Here is a 16727-nt window from a genome sequence, read left to right on the forward strand (position 1 = left end):
AGGTCTACTGGATTCACAATGCACTTTTAGACTGTGTTTAGATACGTAATAAAAAGCAGAAGTTGGCAATTACTACAGTAGAACTTTCTGAAATTTCTGTAACAATTGTTTTGCAATAAAAAAAGAGATGTAGTTCAAAACATCTGTTCTTACCGGAGCATTTATTTACGGTCATTTACTTTCAAAGCAATAAAGCAGTGATGCAATGGCAGCTGCTTTTCTCTAAGGTCTCTCACTGCTCTAGTCCTAACTTTACAGCTTTAAAGAAAACCAAAGGGTTTACACTATTGTGCACAGACATTTTGAATATTGTAAATTATTACCACCTCTGAGATCAGCTGTGATTCAGGTGTCCCTTATTCTTGCCAATATCAGATCCCAGTTTGAACCACAACAGACATACTTGGTGGTGTGTTAATTTAAAAGGAGGGAATAGTTTATTTTATTTGTAGCTACCATTTCAGCAAGGGGGGAAACATAAGCACTGATTGCAGATCTTCTCTAAATTGCTTCCAAATTGCTTCCACATAGACTGGAAGAAGCATGCTCCTTTGTATGGCAGTGTCCCCAGATGGGTAGCATTGCTGGCTCTTGTAGCTAAAAAAGGTTCATTAAAAACAAAGGGCACCAAGTAATCCTCTAGTACCTATGACCTCCTCTGAACTGGTATCTCACCTTCCTCAAGAAAGAAGTCATTGCCTCTCTATTCATGCAGCTACAACCAGATCTGATAGTTCCCCACAAAAATGCTGAAAAAAAGGCACTGACTCAAAATAAGCCAAGGTCAGAAGCTGCTGCCTCCACAAATCAGCCTTCGCTGAGATAATAACATCTTTTAGCTAAATGCAAAAGAAACACAGGGAAAAAAATATCCAATTGAATAAGAAAGATATCAGATACTCAGAACAGTTCTGCACAGATCAGTCACACTTCAGGAGAGGAATGATTCAGAGAGGTGGTTTTTATTTCAGATTTCTGAGAAGAAAATGCTAAATTCCTTAATCAGATTTTATCTAATCCATTCTTAGGGACTGCCATTCAGTGAAGACTATGGGAGCTTTGAAGCTTAAAAAAAAGAATTAAAAAAAAAAATCTGTCAGACAGTTGTCATTATGCTTCTTTCCAGGTAACACTGTATTTCTGGTCTCCCTGGGATTTTTCACAGTAACAAACTTCACCTAAACTCAGCCAGTTAGTAAGTGCTGGAAAAAAGCAACATCACCAGCCTTGATTTTCATTCCCATGAGCTGCAATCTTGTAGTCTTTAGGGCAGTGGCCTAGTCTTTTTTAATCTCTTTAATGCATAATGGCAAAGAACTCCATTTAACATTGACCATGGCAGCCAACCCTGATTCACTATCCCATGGCTGAATACAGCAAGAACTTACGGTTATGGCAACACTCACTGTCTTTGCCTATCAAGCTCGAATTTCACCCTGTTTATATTTGTGGAACAACATAAAACTTATAAAACCCCAGGATTTCATTATTTTGAAATTTTCAAATAACTGATTGCAGGCATAAATATTGTATATTTGGATTATACTGTTGAGCGGCAATAATGGCAAGCATTATCTGAGAGAAGGTTACTGCAGTGTGTTTATGTGATATGAAAATAGTAGCCCATTAACAGTTACAGTCATCCCACTGCAGATGATACAGGCTACTATTGTAGAGAACCATGGGTGGAAAAAGAACAGCTATGAGAGGAACTGCCTTTGTTAGTCTAGATTTCAAAACAAGAAGTTCGACAGCAGTACAGACAGTTGGAGAGACTGAAATGCTCCTACCACCTTCTAAAACTTAAATTTTTTTGCTACACCTTTCCTCACTTAAATGTGTAGCCAAATGTTAAAGAGTCACATGCACACCACTGAATCAGCCTGCAGAGGTGATAGAATTGTCCTCACAAAATATTCCAGTGTTTTTTGTTCACAGTGAGCAAGATGAGAATTTTTTAACAAGCTTGGAAAAACAATATATCAGTGCTCTCAGGACATTACTGAAAATGTTAACACATTATCTTGTTTTTTCCTTTATTTGAAAGATGACAAAAAATTCAACTACCAATCTAGCATGTCACTATTCACTAAGGAAAATTTTTAAACTAAAATTGTGTCTTTAGCAAAAAATCAATCTTCTGGAAACATCCATAAAATCTGAGTAGATATCCTTCACCTCCACCACAGTTCAGCTATGTCAGAGAGAAGCAGCAGCCACTGTAGGAAGTACACAGCCATGCAGGGACATTCCCTTTCTTCACTGTGCAGAGGCATAGGTATGGCCTACATTACCACCACAGCTCTTTAAACATTTATCAGAAACTTTTGTATACTTATTTGCTTTCTCAATAAGTCTAGAAAGCAAACTAAGCCTACCTTAGTCCAAACACAATCTCTTCTAAAATGTCTGGGTATTTTCAGGCAATAAGGCACTATGGACATTTATGGAGAAACAAGTTCTCCTTAACAGTAGCTGATCCTACTCACTGACCACTGATGATGATAAAAAATTTCAACCGTCTCCATTTTGTTTGAGATGATGGAGGAAACGGTAATTTGCAGCACCTCTGCAGTTTCAGAGTGGGGCCCTAGCCCTAGGGTAAGTTGGGCTGTCCTTACTCTAGCTCTGTGTAAGGCACGCATCAATTTGCCTGCACTGGCATCAGGGATGAGTGAAGCCATCCTCTTGGGGGATGGACAGGTCCACTAGGTCTATTAACTTCAGCATTGAGTTGGCAGGAGAAAATGGCACAGCCGATAGAGGGAGGAAGGAAGGAGGTGGACAGTTTATCACCAGTTTAGTTAAGACAGGCTTGACAGTAACGTTGGGGACAGAATTATCTGTATCCCCATTCTCTTGTGTTCATTCCCTCCTGAGATGTGGTGGAACTATGTCAGTACATGTGCTATAACATATAGGTCTACCTAGGTAAGTCCAAACAATACATTGCAGTCCAAGATACAGATCAAGGGTGGGATTGCAAAAAATCCTGAGTGCTTTAAGCTTACAAATCCCATAGTAAAATAATATATAAATAAGTAAAATAAAGTGCAGATCCTTATATACTTAAGCAACATACACAAGAGATTTTAGCAGCATGTTGGAGTATTCATCTCAAGTAATCACTGGAGCACAAAGCTGATCCCTGAGTCTCCCCTCTGCAAGACAAGCACATGAAGCTGCTGTCTTTAAACCCATAATTTCTTCTCCTTGTCTCCAAGAAAGTGCACACATTCATGTCCTGCAGATAAGGCAAAGCAGATAAGGAGCTAATTTATGGATCCAAACAAGGCTTAATGTGAGGCAGACACTATAGGTTCAGTTTTGCTGAGAACTTAGTCCTGAGTGCACCAGGAAGTTAGGTATGAAGTTTTTAAGTTCAGAAGAAGTTGCACAAAATAATTATACATTAAAACATTAAAAACGTATTAACGGAAGACTACTAACGTGAGTTGCTGTTCTGTTGAAACTTAGCACTGGAATTTCTCTTTTAAATAAGCATTTTCCAAAAGGTATACTACAATACAATACAAAATAATGCACAGTATGCATTATTTGTTAAAACTGTTCTGATAATGCTTTCATGTGTAAGAAAGGGCCAAGAACTTTACCTTGCCTCTACTAAAAGGGAGACATTTAATAACTGCTCTTTTCTGTTCTGGTGGAATTAACCCTACAATCAAAATGTGTTAATAGAAGTTACAATCTAAGATAATTGAGAGAAACCAGTTGTTCTTTGCACTGGATGCTGAGATAGATAGGTACAGAAACTAGCAACACACTTAACCCAGGGAAGGCTGGGCTTTTGTGGTGCTGTACAAGTTCTGGTTCCCACACCCCTGTGTCTATGGGACTCCCCTCCTTTCCAGATACATTCGGAGTCAATCACTGTGCCTCACAATGTGACGTGAAGGGCAGAGCTGGCTGACCTGCCAGGTTAGTACAAAGCAATCAGAACCTCTCTACCACACTGAGCAGATCCTAGGATGCCAGCTGCATTTTTGGTAACATGGGACATTCAGTACTGCCACCTGTGAATTTAGGTGACCTCCTGATTTGGAAGGGGGTGTCACTTAGCCCTACCTATACCTGAGGTTCTTTATGCTGAAAGCCAGAGGCATTCCAAAGCTGAATGGAGGAGGGATACTGGAAAACACGCGTTCTGCACGGTAGGGAAACCCAGGGAGTTCAAACCCTTCCCCTTGGGCACCTGTCCTCCCGCGGCGAGGGCGAGGCTCAGCCCCGCAGGCGGGGACGCTCGGGCTGCACTCGCGTGGCGTGGGGAGCTCTGCCTCCAGCCCGAGCTGCCGCCGCCGGCGCCCCGCACCCGCCGGGCCGTTTGCTCTGCCCCTTGCCCGCCGTGACGCCGGTGCTATGACGGGATGTCATTCTTGTCAAAGTGGCCGCTGGATGTCACTGTTTCATCTCCGAGAGACAGCCGCGCAGGCACACGTCAGCGGCCCGAAAGGAGGGAACGGGGTCCCTAGGGACAAAAAAGGCCAGAGCTACCCCGCCTGCCGCGGGACAGCGGTTTGAAGCATCCCCTGTCGGAAGAACAGGTGATACAGGAGCACCAGGCTGGCCCCTGCTATAACAGAGCTGACACTGCAGCCCTAAGATCGACGGCTGAACCACAGTGAATCCCGGTTGAGATACACTAGCAGTTAAGGGTCATGAACACCAGCAGGCTGAGGTGGGAAGCCCTCTGAAGTAAATTCTTGGGACTCTAGATAGACTTTAGACTCTCAGGTGGATCGACCTACCACTACGTAAAGCAAGAGGCTTTGGAGGAAAAAGTGGAGTGTCTGATCTATTTGCATTACCCATGACCATCACAACTTTTCTAACTCCAGCATGAAAGGTATTGCATAAACAGCATAACTGCTTATGTGGAAACCGCCTTCAATTTGAAACTTAATTATACATGGGAATGGTAATACTATTTTCTACATAGGGAAACATCAGGAAATCTTGAACATGTTTTAATTGTTCAGAATTTCGCTGAACATTGCAGTCTTTAAGGCTGAAATTTTCTGGGCTGATTCCTGGTTGGAGGTAAGTGTAACCAGGGAAACAAATGAAAGTTTTGTCCATGCTAAAATCATCGTAATAATAATACTCATATTTGAATTTTACATGCATACACTGACATAAATGAGCAGAATTTTTTTTATTTTAGCAGCTGAAACCCATGGAGATTTCATAGAATCATAGAATATCTCAAGTTGGAAGGGAGCCATAAGGATCATCGAGTCCACACATGGTACACACAAAGAACTGATGAGGACTTATTTACACCTGCAGCACTGGTATATGGTAGGTCATTTTTGGACCACCTATCAAAAGTAGAAACAGGAGGTTTCTCACTCCAGTCCTTTATTAAATTATCTCCCATAACAGAAATCTGCGTAGCAGATACACAGGTTTCCAACTTGCTGGTGAATCTTCCTGCTTGCAGGCTGCAGTTGAGCATTCAAAGTTTGGAAGCACTAGACTAAGATTAGGTCCTACAACCTTGATTTGTTGCTCTGGAGTGCAAGATGTAAAAATTTCACACAATTGTACACCAGTCGAGCCACAAAACCCTCACCAGCAAAGGCCTGCCCTGGCTTTAAACTGGGCCTGGGCACAGAAAGCCTGAAAAGCAAAAGGTCTGTATGAAAAGTTTTTTTCTATCAAGGGACTTTGCGACATCTGTTGAGACAAGGAGCCACAGAAGATGTTTATTGACCATGCACTAGGCAACTGACGTCTATCCTGCACCGTGGCGCACAGTCACACACTGTCTTTGGGGCTTGTTAATTAGAAAACAACATTTTTTAAGAACAACAAGGTGATACAATAATTGTGTCCTTCTCATTCTCTGACTTTTTGGCACCATTCTCTTGTGTGCTATAGGGCTGAGCACTTGGGGTGGATGGAATTCAGTGGGAGCTGCTCTCTGAGCAACTCAGGAGGAGTACAAAGATGTCATGAGGTTATGCAGGGAGAAAATACCAAAACTCCTGAGAAAGCAGACCCTTAATCAGGACTTAAATCTCCCAACAGGGCATTTCTCTGCCTGTCCTTCTGCTTCCATAGGAGAAAGTGTGTTTATACTATATTCACCCTTCAGGACCAAGAACGCTTCTTTTTACAGTATTCATCCAGGACATAGAAAAGTTGGGTACAATCCCTCCTGTCCTGGTTTCAGCTGGGATAGAGTTAACTGTCTTCCTAGTAGCTGGTACAGTGCTATGTTGTGAGTTCAGTATGAGAAGAACGTTGATAACACACTGATGTTTTCAGTTGTTACTCAGTAGTGTTTAGACTAAAGTCAAAGATTTTTCAGCTTCTCATGCCCAGCCAGCGAGAAAGCTGGAGGGCCACAAGAAGTTGGCACAGGACACAGCCAGGGCACCTGACCCAAACTGGCCAACGGTGTATTCCATACCATGGGATGTCACATCCAGTATAGGAACTGGGGGGAGTGGGGGAGGAGGGATCACCGCTGGGGGACTGACTGTGTGTCGGTCAGCGGGTGGTGAGCAATTGCACTGTGCATCATTTGGACATTCCAATCCTTTCATTATTGCTGTTGTCATTTTATTAGTGTTATCATTATCATTATTAGTTTCTTCTTTTCTGTTCTATTAAACCGTTCTTATCTCAACTCATGGGTTTTGCTTCTTTTCCTGATTTTCTTCCCCATCCCACTGGGTGGGGGGGAATGAGTGAGTGGCTGCGTGGTGCTTAGTTGCTGGCTGGGGTTAAAACATGACACCTCCTCTAAGTCAAATTTGTCTAGGTCAAATCCCTCTCTCCCACCTCCCCAGAGAGCAACTAATCACTTTTCCATCTGTGAGTATTCTTGGGCAAACCACTCTCAGTCAGGAGACTGCCTGAAGCTGTTCATTGAGCCAGAGCACTCCAAAGTCCAGAGCAAACCTATGCTAAGGCATTCCCCTGGTGCAGTTTGAAGAGTCTGAGACAGAGAAGAGATTGTAAAATGTGGGAAATCTTTCAAAGTTCAGAGTGCTTTTTATATGCTGTATAATAGAAGGGGACACCAATGACATAACCAGCTGTTTCTCCTGCTCCCTGTTTTATTACACATGTTCTGAGTTAGCCTATTTTAAGCCTCTTGGGCTTGGAAAGCAAAAGAAAAAGGCAGAGGAGGAAAAACCTGTTTAATGATTCCTTAACGGACTTCATATATCAGCCAAGCTCCTGGCTGTTTGGGAAAATCATGTGTAGAAGGTACTGAGTACGTCTCCCCCAAAAGACTTTAGGAAAACACAGGCATTTATGAACTTTAGGCACCTAATGCATTAGGCAACAGCTAGGCAGATTTATCAATCTAACTTTTGCGCATAGATGTTTCAAATGGTGATGATAGTACATTGTTTTGAAGATCCAGCGCTAAATCACACTCTCTTTCAGTTCCATGTCTGCCAACAGAAGCATTGCACAGGAGAAAGGACTGAAAACAGTGAAGATTAGTATTAAAGATTTTAATCGCCTACTGTAGCAATACCACACCTTCAACCAGTCTATTAATCTGGAATTTGGGAGGGGTCTTCTGCTACTATCTTTCTATTCATATCTATTTAATGCAGTGCAAAAGCTGAACCACAGGAAAACTTGACTACTGCATCCACCCAAGCAGCTGAGCTATCACAAGACTCCCAGGTTTGTTTCTCTCATGGCTCTGAGCAGCACAGGACCACCTGCAATACATCTGGTTCTGCATCCAGAAAAAAAGAAGACTACCCAGGACTGCAAAGAAATCCTGGCAATTCCTAGCTGCCAGTCTATTCTTCTGAAACCTTTATAGGCAGGCCTAAGTCTAGCTCACTCCATTTTACAGCAGGAAGTTGGATAGCCTAAAAGATATCAGCTCCTCTGCTTCACACTTACAGGCTTCCTCAAATATAAATCAGTCAAAGCAGAGCACCAACTGTCAAAGCTCTTCTACTCAATACTCTTTCATGTCTTTCTCCTTTTGCAATCAAAATATTAAAAAATAGCAGTAAATGAACATTCAGGAACATTAAGCAAGCAACACCTGTTACGCTGCTGTGAACAAGTTCATGTTCCCACTGTGGTGAATAGAACAGCCACAGCTGAATGGAAATGGGAGCAGAACATGTGCATTCACGCCAGGAGTCACTTAGCACTATGGATATACAAATAACAAATAAATTTCACTGAAAGTGGCCACCTGACAGGTACACAGAGATCAAAATCAATCTAATCAAAATCAATCACTACCTAAATAAAACTTTCATAAATAAACTTGTCACAAACAATTGCCTTCACATACAATTGCCTTCACATACAATTGCCTTCACATAGCAAAAGAAACAACAGTATTTGCGCTTTCTGAACAGGGTATCAAAAATGGAAATGGAAGGAAAAACAGATACTTTGAAGACCAAAGTCTCACGTTGGTTAACCTCAAACTGGTCAACTGTCTGCTCCATTGAAGCAACCAAGTTACTCAAATTGGGCACATAAGTAACAAGTAGCAAAACTCAGCACAACAAATTAAATCAACCTGACCAGCAGTGCACAGTGTGATCAGTGATGTTGGCTCTCTGTTCCAAATAAAGGAGCATCTAAACTCACATGAGTAAGAGCTGCCTCAAATTTTTCTTAACAGGATGTATCAACCTTAGTTTTCTTATGGCTTTCTACAAAAAACTCATTTCATCCCACTTCTCATATATTCTGGTGGTTCATAAACCGTGTGGGCTGCAATGATTCATCAGAATTCAGACAGTAGCTACATACAAGGTTTTATCTCCTTTCAATAAGGCAGGCCAACTTAACAGCCCTGAACTTCCGTGTAAAAGCTATTGTTAGAGTATCAGAGCAAAACATTGCCCCAGCTGCCAGCACTACAGTCCCAGTAATGGGGCTGAAAGAAAAGGATTTATAATTATCTTTTATTCCAGTTACAGCTGCACAGTACAGGCATATATTTCTGTTACTGCCATTATTGATAGACACATTTCCAAAGCTAACATCAGTCTCTTAAGGCCCACCTTTGCCCACGAATGATAGCGATTCATAGCTGATGATTAGTCAGAGCTGTAATCAATGAAAAGTTAAGGGTAAAAGTCCCTTTCAGTCAGCATTTTCAAGTGGTTTCCCCAGCCAAATCTTGGAAATAAAAGAACTAGAACATTTACCTGTTGACACCTGCCAGCCCACTGCTGCCATACATACACAGATGGTACAATAAGCCAAACAGCAACTCATGAGGCCAACACGGACGTGCAGGGTGAACTCTGCTAGCCAGCTGCCACCTTTTCTCCTGGCAAGTTGAGATGACACAGGAGATGAGGGGGTGAAGGGTGTCTGATTAGGCAGCCTTTAGGTGAAATTGCAGCTGTAGCTGAGCACTGTGCAACACTAGAATAATTTCAGCTCAGTATAGCAATGCTTAGAAATAAGAGCCATAACCATCCACTTAAGACATGTTCCAGCCACCCAGCTCCCAGCGAGGAAAGGTTCAGTCATCCCAGAGTAATGGCTCACTGGCTATGCAGGGAGCAGTGCATGGCCCAGAGACACTAAGGTGCTGTAGGGCGCAAGAAGATTTTTGTTACAGTAACCCAGGACAGTTCACCTCTCCCATCCGAGTATGTAGAGTCCCAAGCACGTCTTATCTCCTCGTTACAGTAAGCTGGGGTAGTTCACTTCCCCCTCACCTGCACATACCCCGCAGGGGCACCAACGTGAAGGCCAGCTGCAGATCCCGGAATTCAGACAACAGCACCTCCGTTACATCAGCAAGTTTGCTAACGAACCTAACAGGACAGTGCATATGCACGATATGTTAAGCAGTGCAAGTCTTATTATCCACCCCTGCGGTGCTTTCCCTTGAGCTTCACTCCCGAGCAGGGCTCCACTGCGTCGGGTCCCCATTTGATCAGTGTCGGTGTCCCAGGGCTCCCACTGTCGTAACGCTATGCTTTGCTTTACCTAAAGCCAAAGCTTTCATTTGCTGAGTATTGTGCCTTGTCCCTGAGGGATCTGCACCTGCCTTTTGCTCATACCAGGTGCGATTAAGCAAGCGGGGGGGCTTCAACAGGTGAGTCTCTGAGGAGTTCACAGGCCATTTGCTATAAGCTGTATGATCACTGCTGTCCTAAATGAGGGCATAACATAAACCACCATTCTCTTTCCGTGGGGAAGTGCCTCTGGGAAAAAAAAGAGCAGCTTCCAAACCCAAGGCCCAGAGGCAGAAATGCAGATCTGTCACAGAAGGGCTAAGCACTTGCTAAGGAGGATGCTTTAATAAGCACCCTAAACTTGTAGGTATACCATGAGATTAGACCTTTTAGCTGTGATTAGAGTCCCATTGCTTCAGTTACCTATCTTTGGGTCACAGGTAATCTTTGCAGCTCGTTTCTTACCATGCTGTTGATTAAGATGCATTCATTTGTTCCAGAGCCACTAACATGAACCACCACTTGTGGTCCACCACAGGGCCTCAGTAAGCAGATTGTCGATTGCCTTTCTTGGCACAGATTTACTTGGATTTTGGTGCACAGAAGGAACACAGTTGTGTTGAGTGTTTCATAGGCCATTAACAATGTTACAACTGTTGTCATCTGCACTGGTATCTGGTACAGGTATGGTCATGTGAGTTTTCTGAGCTTTGTACCTTTTTCTGTACAGATGGTGGATTATGAACACCAAGCTGAAAGGGTCATACCACTCTCAGATCTCACCATTCTTCTCTGCAACTTTCCATTTTCATGTTAGAAAAACATTCTACAGTGCACTCAATCCGGACCTCCTCCATCTCCACTAAAACTATTGACATGTTCATGCATTTCTGTGGGGTTCTTACCTGCATTTGTACACCACCACCACCACCACCCCCCCAAAAAAAACCCAAAAGTTAAATAGTGTGATAAAATTGATCCTACAGCTTGAAAGCTTTGACTTTATTTTTCTAAAAAAGCAATGGAAAATGGGCAAATAACTAAAACACAGGAAGAGCAACGTCCTACAAGTAAAAAGAAAATTCTCAAGTAAGCTTTGCATGATTATAAGTTTTGAGGTAATTTTTGGCCAATATTTTTTATTAACACGGTAATTTATTTTTATGAAGTTCACCTCTGTTAGCAAACCGTACATGGACTAGTATTATTTTTTTCAGAATCACTCTCTGTTTGAATGAGCTGTCAAATATGTGCAAAATGCTTACTTAGTTTTTGACTATTTGCAAGCAGCTCGTTCTCCCCAACCAGATAATAAAAGAACAGGACATTTTAGATTCTCTGACAAACTGGAGTATATCCAAATCCTTTTCTGGGAAATTAATTCTTGCACGTATGAATTTGAAGCATGTTTTGTAAAAGAATCTGCAACTAGCACTTGAAACTGCTGCTTCAATTAAGGCTTCAGGGAGAATCCACTTCTAACAAAACACACAGGCTTTTGGGTGGCAGGAAAAAGCCAGTCTTCTCCCCACTCAGGTCTAGGAAATCAGAAGTTAATATTTCTACTTCTATTTAATTAGACTGTGACTCAGGATCAGATATTTGAAGCTATTTAGCACCTAATTCTTCATGGATAGTTTAACATGAAAATACTCTAAAAGCTGAGCTTTCCTCCTTCAGCCAAATAGCCTTTTTGTAATTGAGTTATTGAGGTTATTCAAAAGGGTCACAGACTCAGCCACAGCAAGTTACTCAAACTGTAAACAGATATTTATTGACATTCTTCAGCTATCTGTCTAGCTCACTATGGGATCAGCACAATAAGCCTGTTTTAATACAAGCAGTTCAATGGTTCCTACACAGCCTTCAGGTCTTTCAAAACTGTGAGCAGTATAATGAACACTAGACTTTCTTTCATTGTATTTTGAAGGTATAGGGAACTCTAGTTACAACCTTCAGTTTCTCTGTATCCTACATTAAAAAGCATTACTAAAGTTTCAAAGCCCTAAAAAGTTAACAATCAAAAGGTTATCTATGCATTCCCTTTCTGCACAAAATAGATGTATTTACATATTCAAATACTATTCCCTCTCCCCCCCCCCATAGGATTGGTTTAAATTAATAAGTAGCTATGCTGTTTTGTCATCAGTCCCGACACAACTTTCTCAGACTGCTCTTGAAGATCAACTTGTAATTTCATTATAACTTTTTCTGTGATAGTCATTGTTAAAATATCAAGTGGTTTTGCATATTTATGAACTAATTTATTTCCACAACAACTTTGACATGATTAAGTGGTGATAATCTCAGTTTACAAGAGGGTCTGCAATTGTGGTAATCCAATTTGAAAAACTTGTCATCCAAACTTCTAGCATATTTTACACTGAATGTTATCCATTTCAGGTATTCTTGGTGGCTTTTTCTACAGCTGTAAACATATATTGCCTTTGCAAATGGCCTCAGGTCAGGTGTCTGGAAAAAGAGGGAGAGTTGGTGACTGAAAATTTTAATTGAAATGACTTAACCAAGACCATCAGAGCTTTGCGGCAGAAACAGGGACAGACCCCAGTCCTTCAGAGAAAGACTTCTCCATCAGATTTTCTTTCCTTTTCCTGGAATCCCCTGTCTCATTCATGACTGCTGACTGGACGTTTTCCACAGGGAGGTATTTTGTGACAGAAAATGTCCTTTTAGAAAAATCAAATATTTTTTAGGACATAGAAGAACTACAGAAGCAAAACCAGTCCTTCTTCAACAGCCCACCCAAAACCAGACAATTTTCCCCCCTGTCTGAGCATGCTGACATCTGTCTGCTCAGCTGCCATGGCTGAGATCCCCCACCTCCAGCCTTCTACACCTCCTCATGAGCCAGGCAGGGGAAGGGAGGCTTCACAGTCCCCTGCCTAATGGCACCAGGGCTGGAAGGGCCTTGTCATCATCAGTTTGTTCCTGTGGGGAAAGTGTCAAAACTAAACTCAGGCATCCAGGAAGCCAAAATTATATTTCTGTTCCCTGATAACTAAATTATTCTTAAAAAAAGGAAAAAAAAAAAAGAAAAAGAAAAAAATCTAATACCCATTACCCATTTGAGAAGAAAATTTTCTAAAAAAACCACACCAAAATCCAAATGCATTTTTCCCCACGTGAGGGCTTGTTAGATACTAAGCAACTTTTTTCTGACTTTGGAAAGAAATGAAATCTGACTCCTGCAGACAAAAGCTTCCTTTGCTGCAACACCTCTTACTCACCCCCAAAGCAATTCCACCCTGCGCACAGACTAAGGCAGAATCCTGTGGATGGTATATAAAAAATATAATTAAAGACTGCTCAACACACAGACCTCAGGGATATAACTGAGGTGATATGGGGACCTCCAGGTGCAGCCTTTCTCAACTTGTGAATGTGCAACTTCGGAAGATTAGTATGAATAGTTTGGGACACCTATATTACTTGCACTTTTCTTAAAGAAGAAAACAAGCCACCCACTCACCCCTGCCAGATATTCCACTTGTGTCATCATACTGGACCATAGCAGAGATGGAGCTTGCAGCATTGCAGCTTTGTGCTTGAATTAAAGGAGTGACTGGTGTCACATCCAGGAGGGGGTGCCAGGCCTTCTCCTTTCACAAGCAGCCACAGACAGGCTACCAGCTCACCACCACCAGTCCCCCCATGGCTGCCCTTGCCCAGGTCCCAGTGCCACCTCTCTCCTCCACTACACACCGTTCACCCTTGTCCCTACCTCCTGCCTCTAGGACATCAAGGAAGTCCAGGCAGCTGCAAGATGGTTCTTGAGCAGTAGTTCTGTTTCCAAGTCTCAAGCAATTTGCTTCAGTTGCTAGAAAGTGAAGGCTCTCCGTGTTGCCAAAAACATGAAAGGGAATATGCCTAAAAGGTCTCTTTCTTACCTTTAACTTTGCATCAGTTAGATTTCAATTCTCTTCAGCGGTACTAATCCTAGCTTACCCTCAGATAAAAAGAGACCAGAATTAGGCCAGTGTTTTAATTTGCGTGATACACAGACTCTAAGAGGAGATCAACAACTCAAAGTCTAGGTTTTGAACAACAGGAATTAATTTTGAAGACTTTCAGTAGCTCCTGAGTGCCTCTCACTCCTGCACTGCTGTGAAAGACCCGCATAAAAGCCAACACACTACTCTGAGGGAAAAGTCAAAGGGAAATTAATCTAGATGCTACACCTAACACAGAAATGTTAACAAAGCAATGCAGCTGCTGTTGCAACTGAAAGAACCTTGTCTTTTATCTGCAGCAATACGGAAAACCATGTCAGAAAGAAAAATCTGACTTTCAAGTTGATTGTGACCTCTTTAATTTATGACCTCGTTTTAAAATTATAGCCCGTCCTGAAAGCATCTGGTCTTATCCATCAGCAGAACTGGGGGCTGCATTCTTCTCTGGTTACTGCTGTACAAAATGATAAACTTCTGTAGGAAGCACCACAGTGGATAGGGAGAGAGTTTAACTCCAGACCTTCTAACCAAGCCATAACCTAGCAAACTCCAAAATCCAAATGGCCACAGTGGACAACAACCCATTGGACTGAGTCACCTTTGCCTCACTGCTGATGCAGACTCTCGGCCGTGACCAACAATCAGAAGAGAGGAATATATGCTGTGGATGTAACTGCACAGACACAACTGCCATCCTCTCCCCCAGGGAATGCATTTGTTCGCTATTTCTCCAGTCATCCTCCCTCATAGGCTGCCTTTCATGCCTGGGAAGGACTCCCAAGGGTTCTCATTACTCTACCAGAAGTCCTTTAAAGTCCTGTGCAAGGCTCAATGCCTACAGAAAACTCATCTGGTCAGGCTGCTGATGGGGTGGTCTGGTGCTGTCAAGTTGCTTCCTTCTACTTGTCTCCCTGTTTCCTACGCTCCCTTATAACATAAGCTTGTAAAATCCAAGTCATTTCTTAGCCGGTACCTACACAGCAGCCGGCACAGTGAGGTCCTTCTCCTTACCTTGGGCTCCTCACCTCTGTGCGGACACAAGCACCGAGTAGCTACAGCATCACTGCTTCACCCAGCGAGGTGCCTGTGAGCAGCAAGACCCTGGGATGGATGCAGCTGCGTCCCTCCCCCAAGAGGACTCTGCAGGCAGCGCAAGCCCATGCAGTGTTTATTATCCACAACTGGGGCAAATGACCTGGTGTCTTATTTTTGTCTTCGTGTGGTATTTGAAATTGACAGGGATTCCTCTTGTCCCTGTCTGTCAGCTCTCAGAGGAGTTTAGTACATACAGTCCAGTTCAAGCGGTACTGGAGAAACCTGGGAGTTTAAAAAAGCGGCTTTGGCAGCAACACAAAAAAGAATACCCAAATACATAAAAGTTAGGCATAAATCCATTAAGCATCCTGTTCTTTTTCAAGCTTACTTTGTCACTTGCTCTGTTTACTGAGTATATCTGGTTCATAAAAGAGCTTTGTCTATTGTAAGGCATGACTATTACAAAGGTCTTAATGACTCCGTTGTTGGAAAAAAAACACAAAATTTGTTTCATTTTCAGGGACAATCATCCTTTTATCTGCAACTGCAAATGATTATAAAGTTATTGGACTGCACTACATAGCAGGAGAAAGAAAAAAAATGGCCAGTTAGTCTTCTGCCTTCCATTCACAGCTTTTGTGAGGCTGCCATAAAAATGTCCTCAAAAAACGTGGTGGTACCTTCCACCTAGTCTCACTGTAAAGGAATGATACAAATCTAGTAGCCAGACTTGTAAACTATTACTACTTTAACATATGGCTCGGCCAAACTAATTCTAAAATATATTAAAACTTCTCCTGTGTGATCTATAGCCAAAAGAGTTTTTGTTAAAAAAAAAAAATAGTTCCAGGTGATTGGAACATGATTTTTTACATATATGACTTTGCTAAATAAGTCAAAGATTGTAATCACCCATAGTCAAAAATCTTTAGTTCAAAGTTCACACAATGCTACAGATACATGGCAGTGCTTGTAAAAATTCATAAGCTGACTAACTCATGGCCAGAGATTTCAAAACCAGGCATCTAAATTCACATTCAGACATTTGAGCAAGTTCCCTGATTTCCAACACCTGCTGCACCACCACCACTAGCAGCTCCTACCGGTTCTGCTGCAGCCTCTTCCCAGGATGAAGAACTCCTCACAAGAAAATTCTGCCTTGCCAGACTTGTTAAGTCTGGTTTCACATACATTTCACAGAATATACGTTATATATTCAACAAATCTGGCAGAGATTAGAAGTGCCCCTATATCCATGTCATATCCAGGAGTTCAAAAAAAAAACCAATGATAGGTGTATTCAGATGAAAACACTTGTGTCAGAAAATCTGCCAAGAAAATGTTACTTAATAGGGGGGTTTAGAGTACAGTTTGAACTTTTTGGGCCATCAGTGATAGCAAGAGAAGCCTACTTAGATGTTTCATCACAAAATTCTATGCTAATGTAACTTTTAAATACAAATACAACCATTCTAAAATAGGGTTACAAGCTCTGATGCTTTAGTAGTACTGAGTTGTCACTGTAAACATACATAACAGTTTGAAAATCAATAAATGTATGAGTCAAGAAATTCAACACAAAAGTTCAGAAAAACAGCCTTTGCTCTGATACATACTCTGCTACCTTCATCACTGAGTACACAAGTATCCCTAAAATACTCTTGTATTCTCAAATCACAGATTACATTCCCAATATGAGTCATATCTTCTGCATGTGAAAAAGCTACCCAAAAGTAGGCCCACCTCCAACTCATCTCCTTTTAAACAAGCAAAAATC

The 16727-nt window shown here is 42.0% G+C and overlaps 1 long non-coding RNA gene across 1 annotated transcript in view; it reads right to left on the minus strand.

The window, feature by feature from the left end:
• Positions 1 to 15036, minus strand: part of LOC142027434 (uncharacterized) — a 47417-nt gene extending 32381 nt beyond the window's left edge. Inside the window, exon 1 of the long non-coding RNA XR_012649131.1 lies at positions 14927 to 15036. This is a non-coding gene — a long non-coding RNA (uncharacterized LOC142027434). The remainder of the gene's footprint in view (positions 1 to 14926) is intronic.
• Positions 15037 to 16727: the final 1691 nt, after the last annotated feature.

This window comes from Buteo buteo, chromosome Z, assembly GCF_964188355.1.
Source record: "Buteo buteo chromosome Z, bButBut1.hap1.1, whole genome shotgun sequence".
Taxonomy (NCBI): domain Eukaryota; kingdom Metazoa; phylum Chordata; class Aves; order Accipitriformes; family Accipitridae; genus Buteo; species Buteo buteo.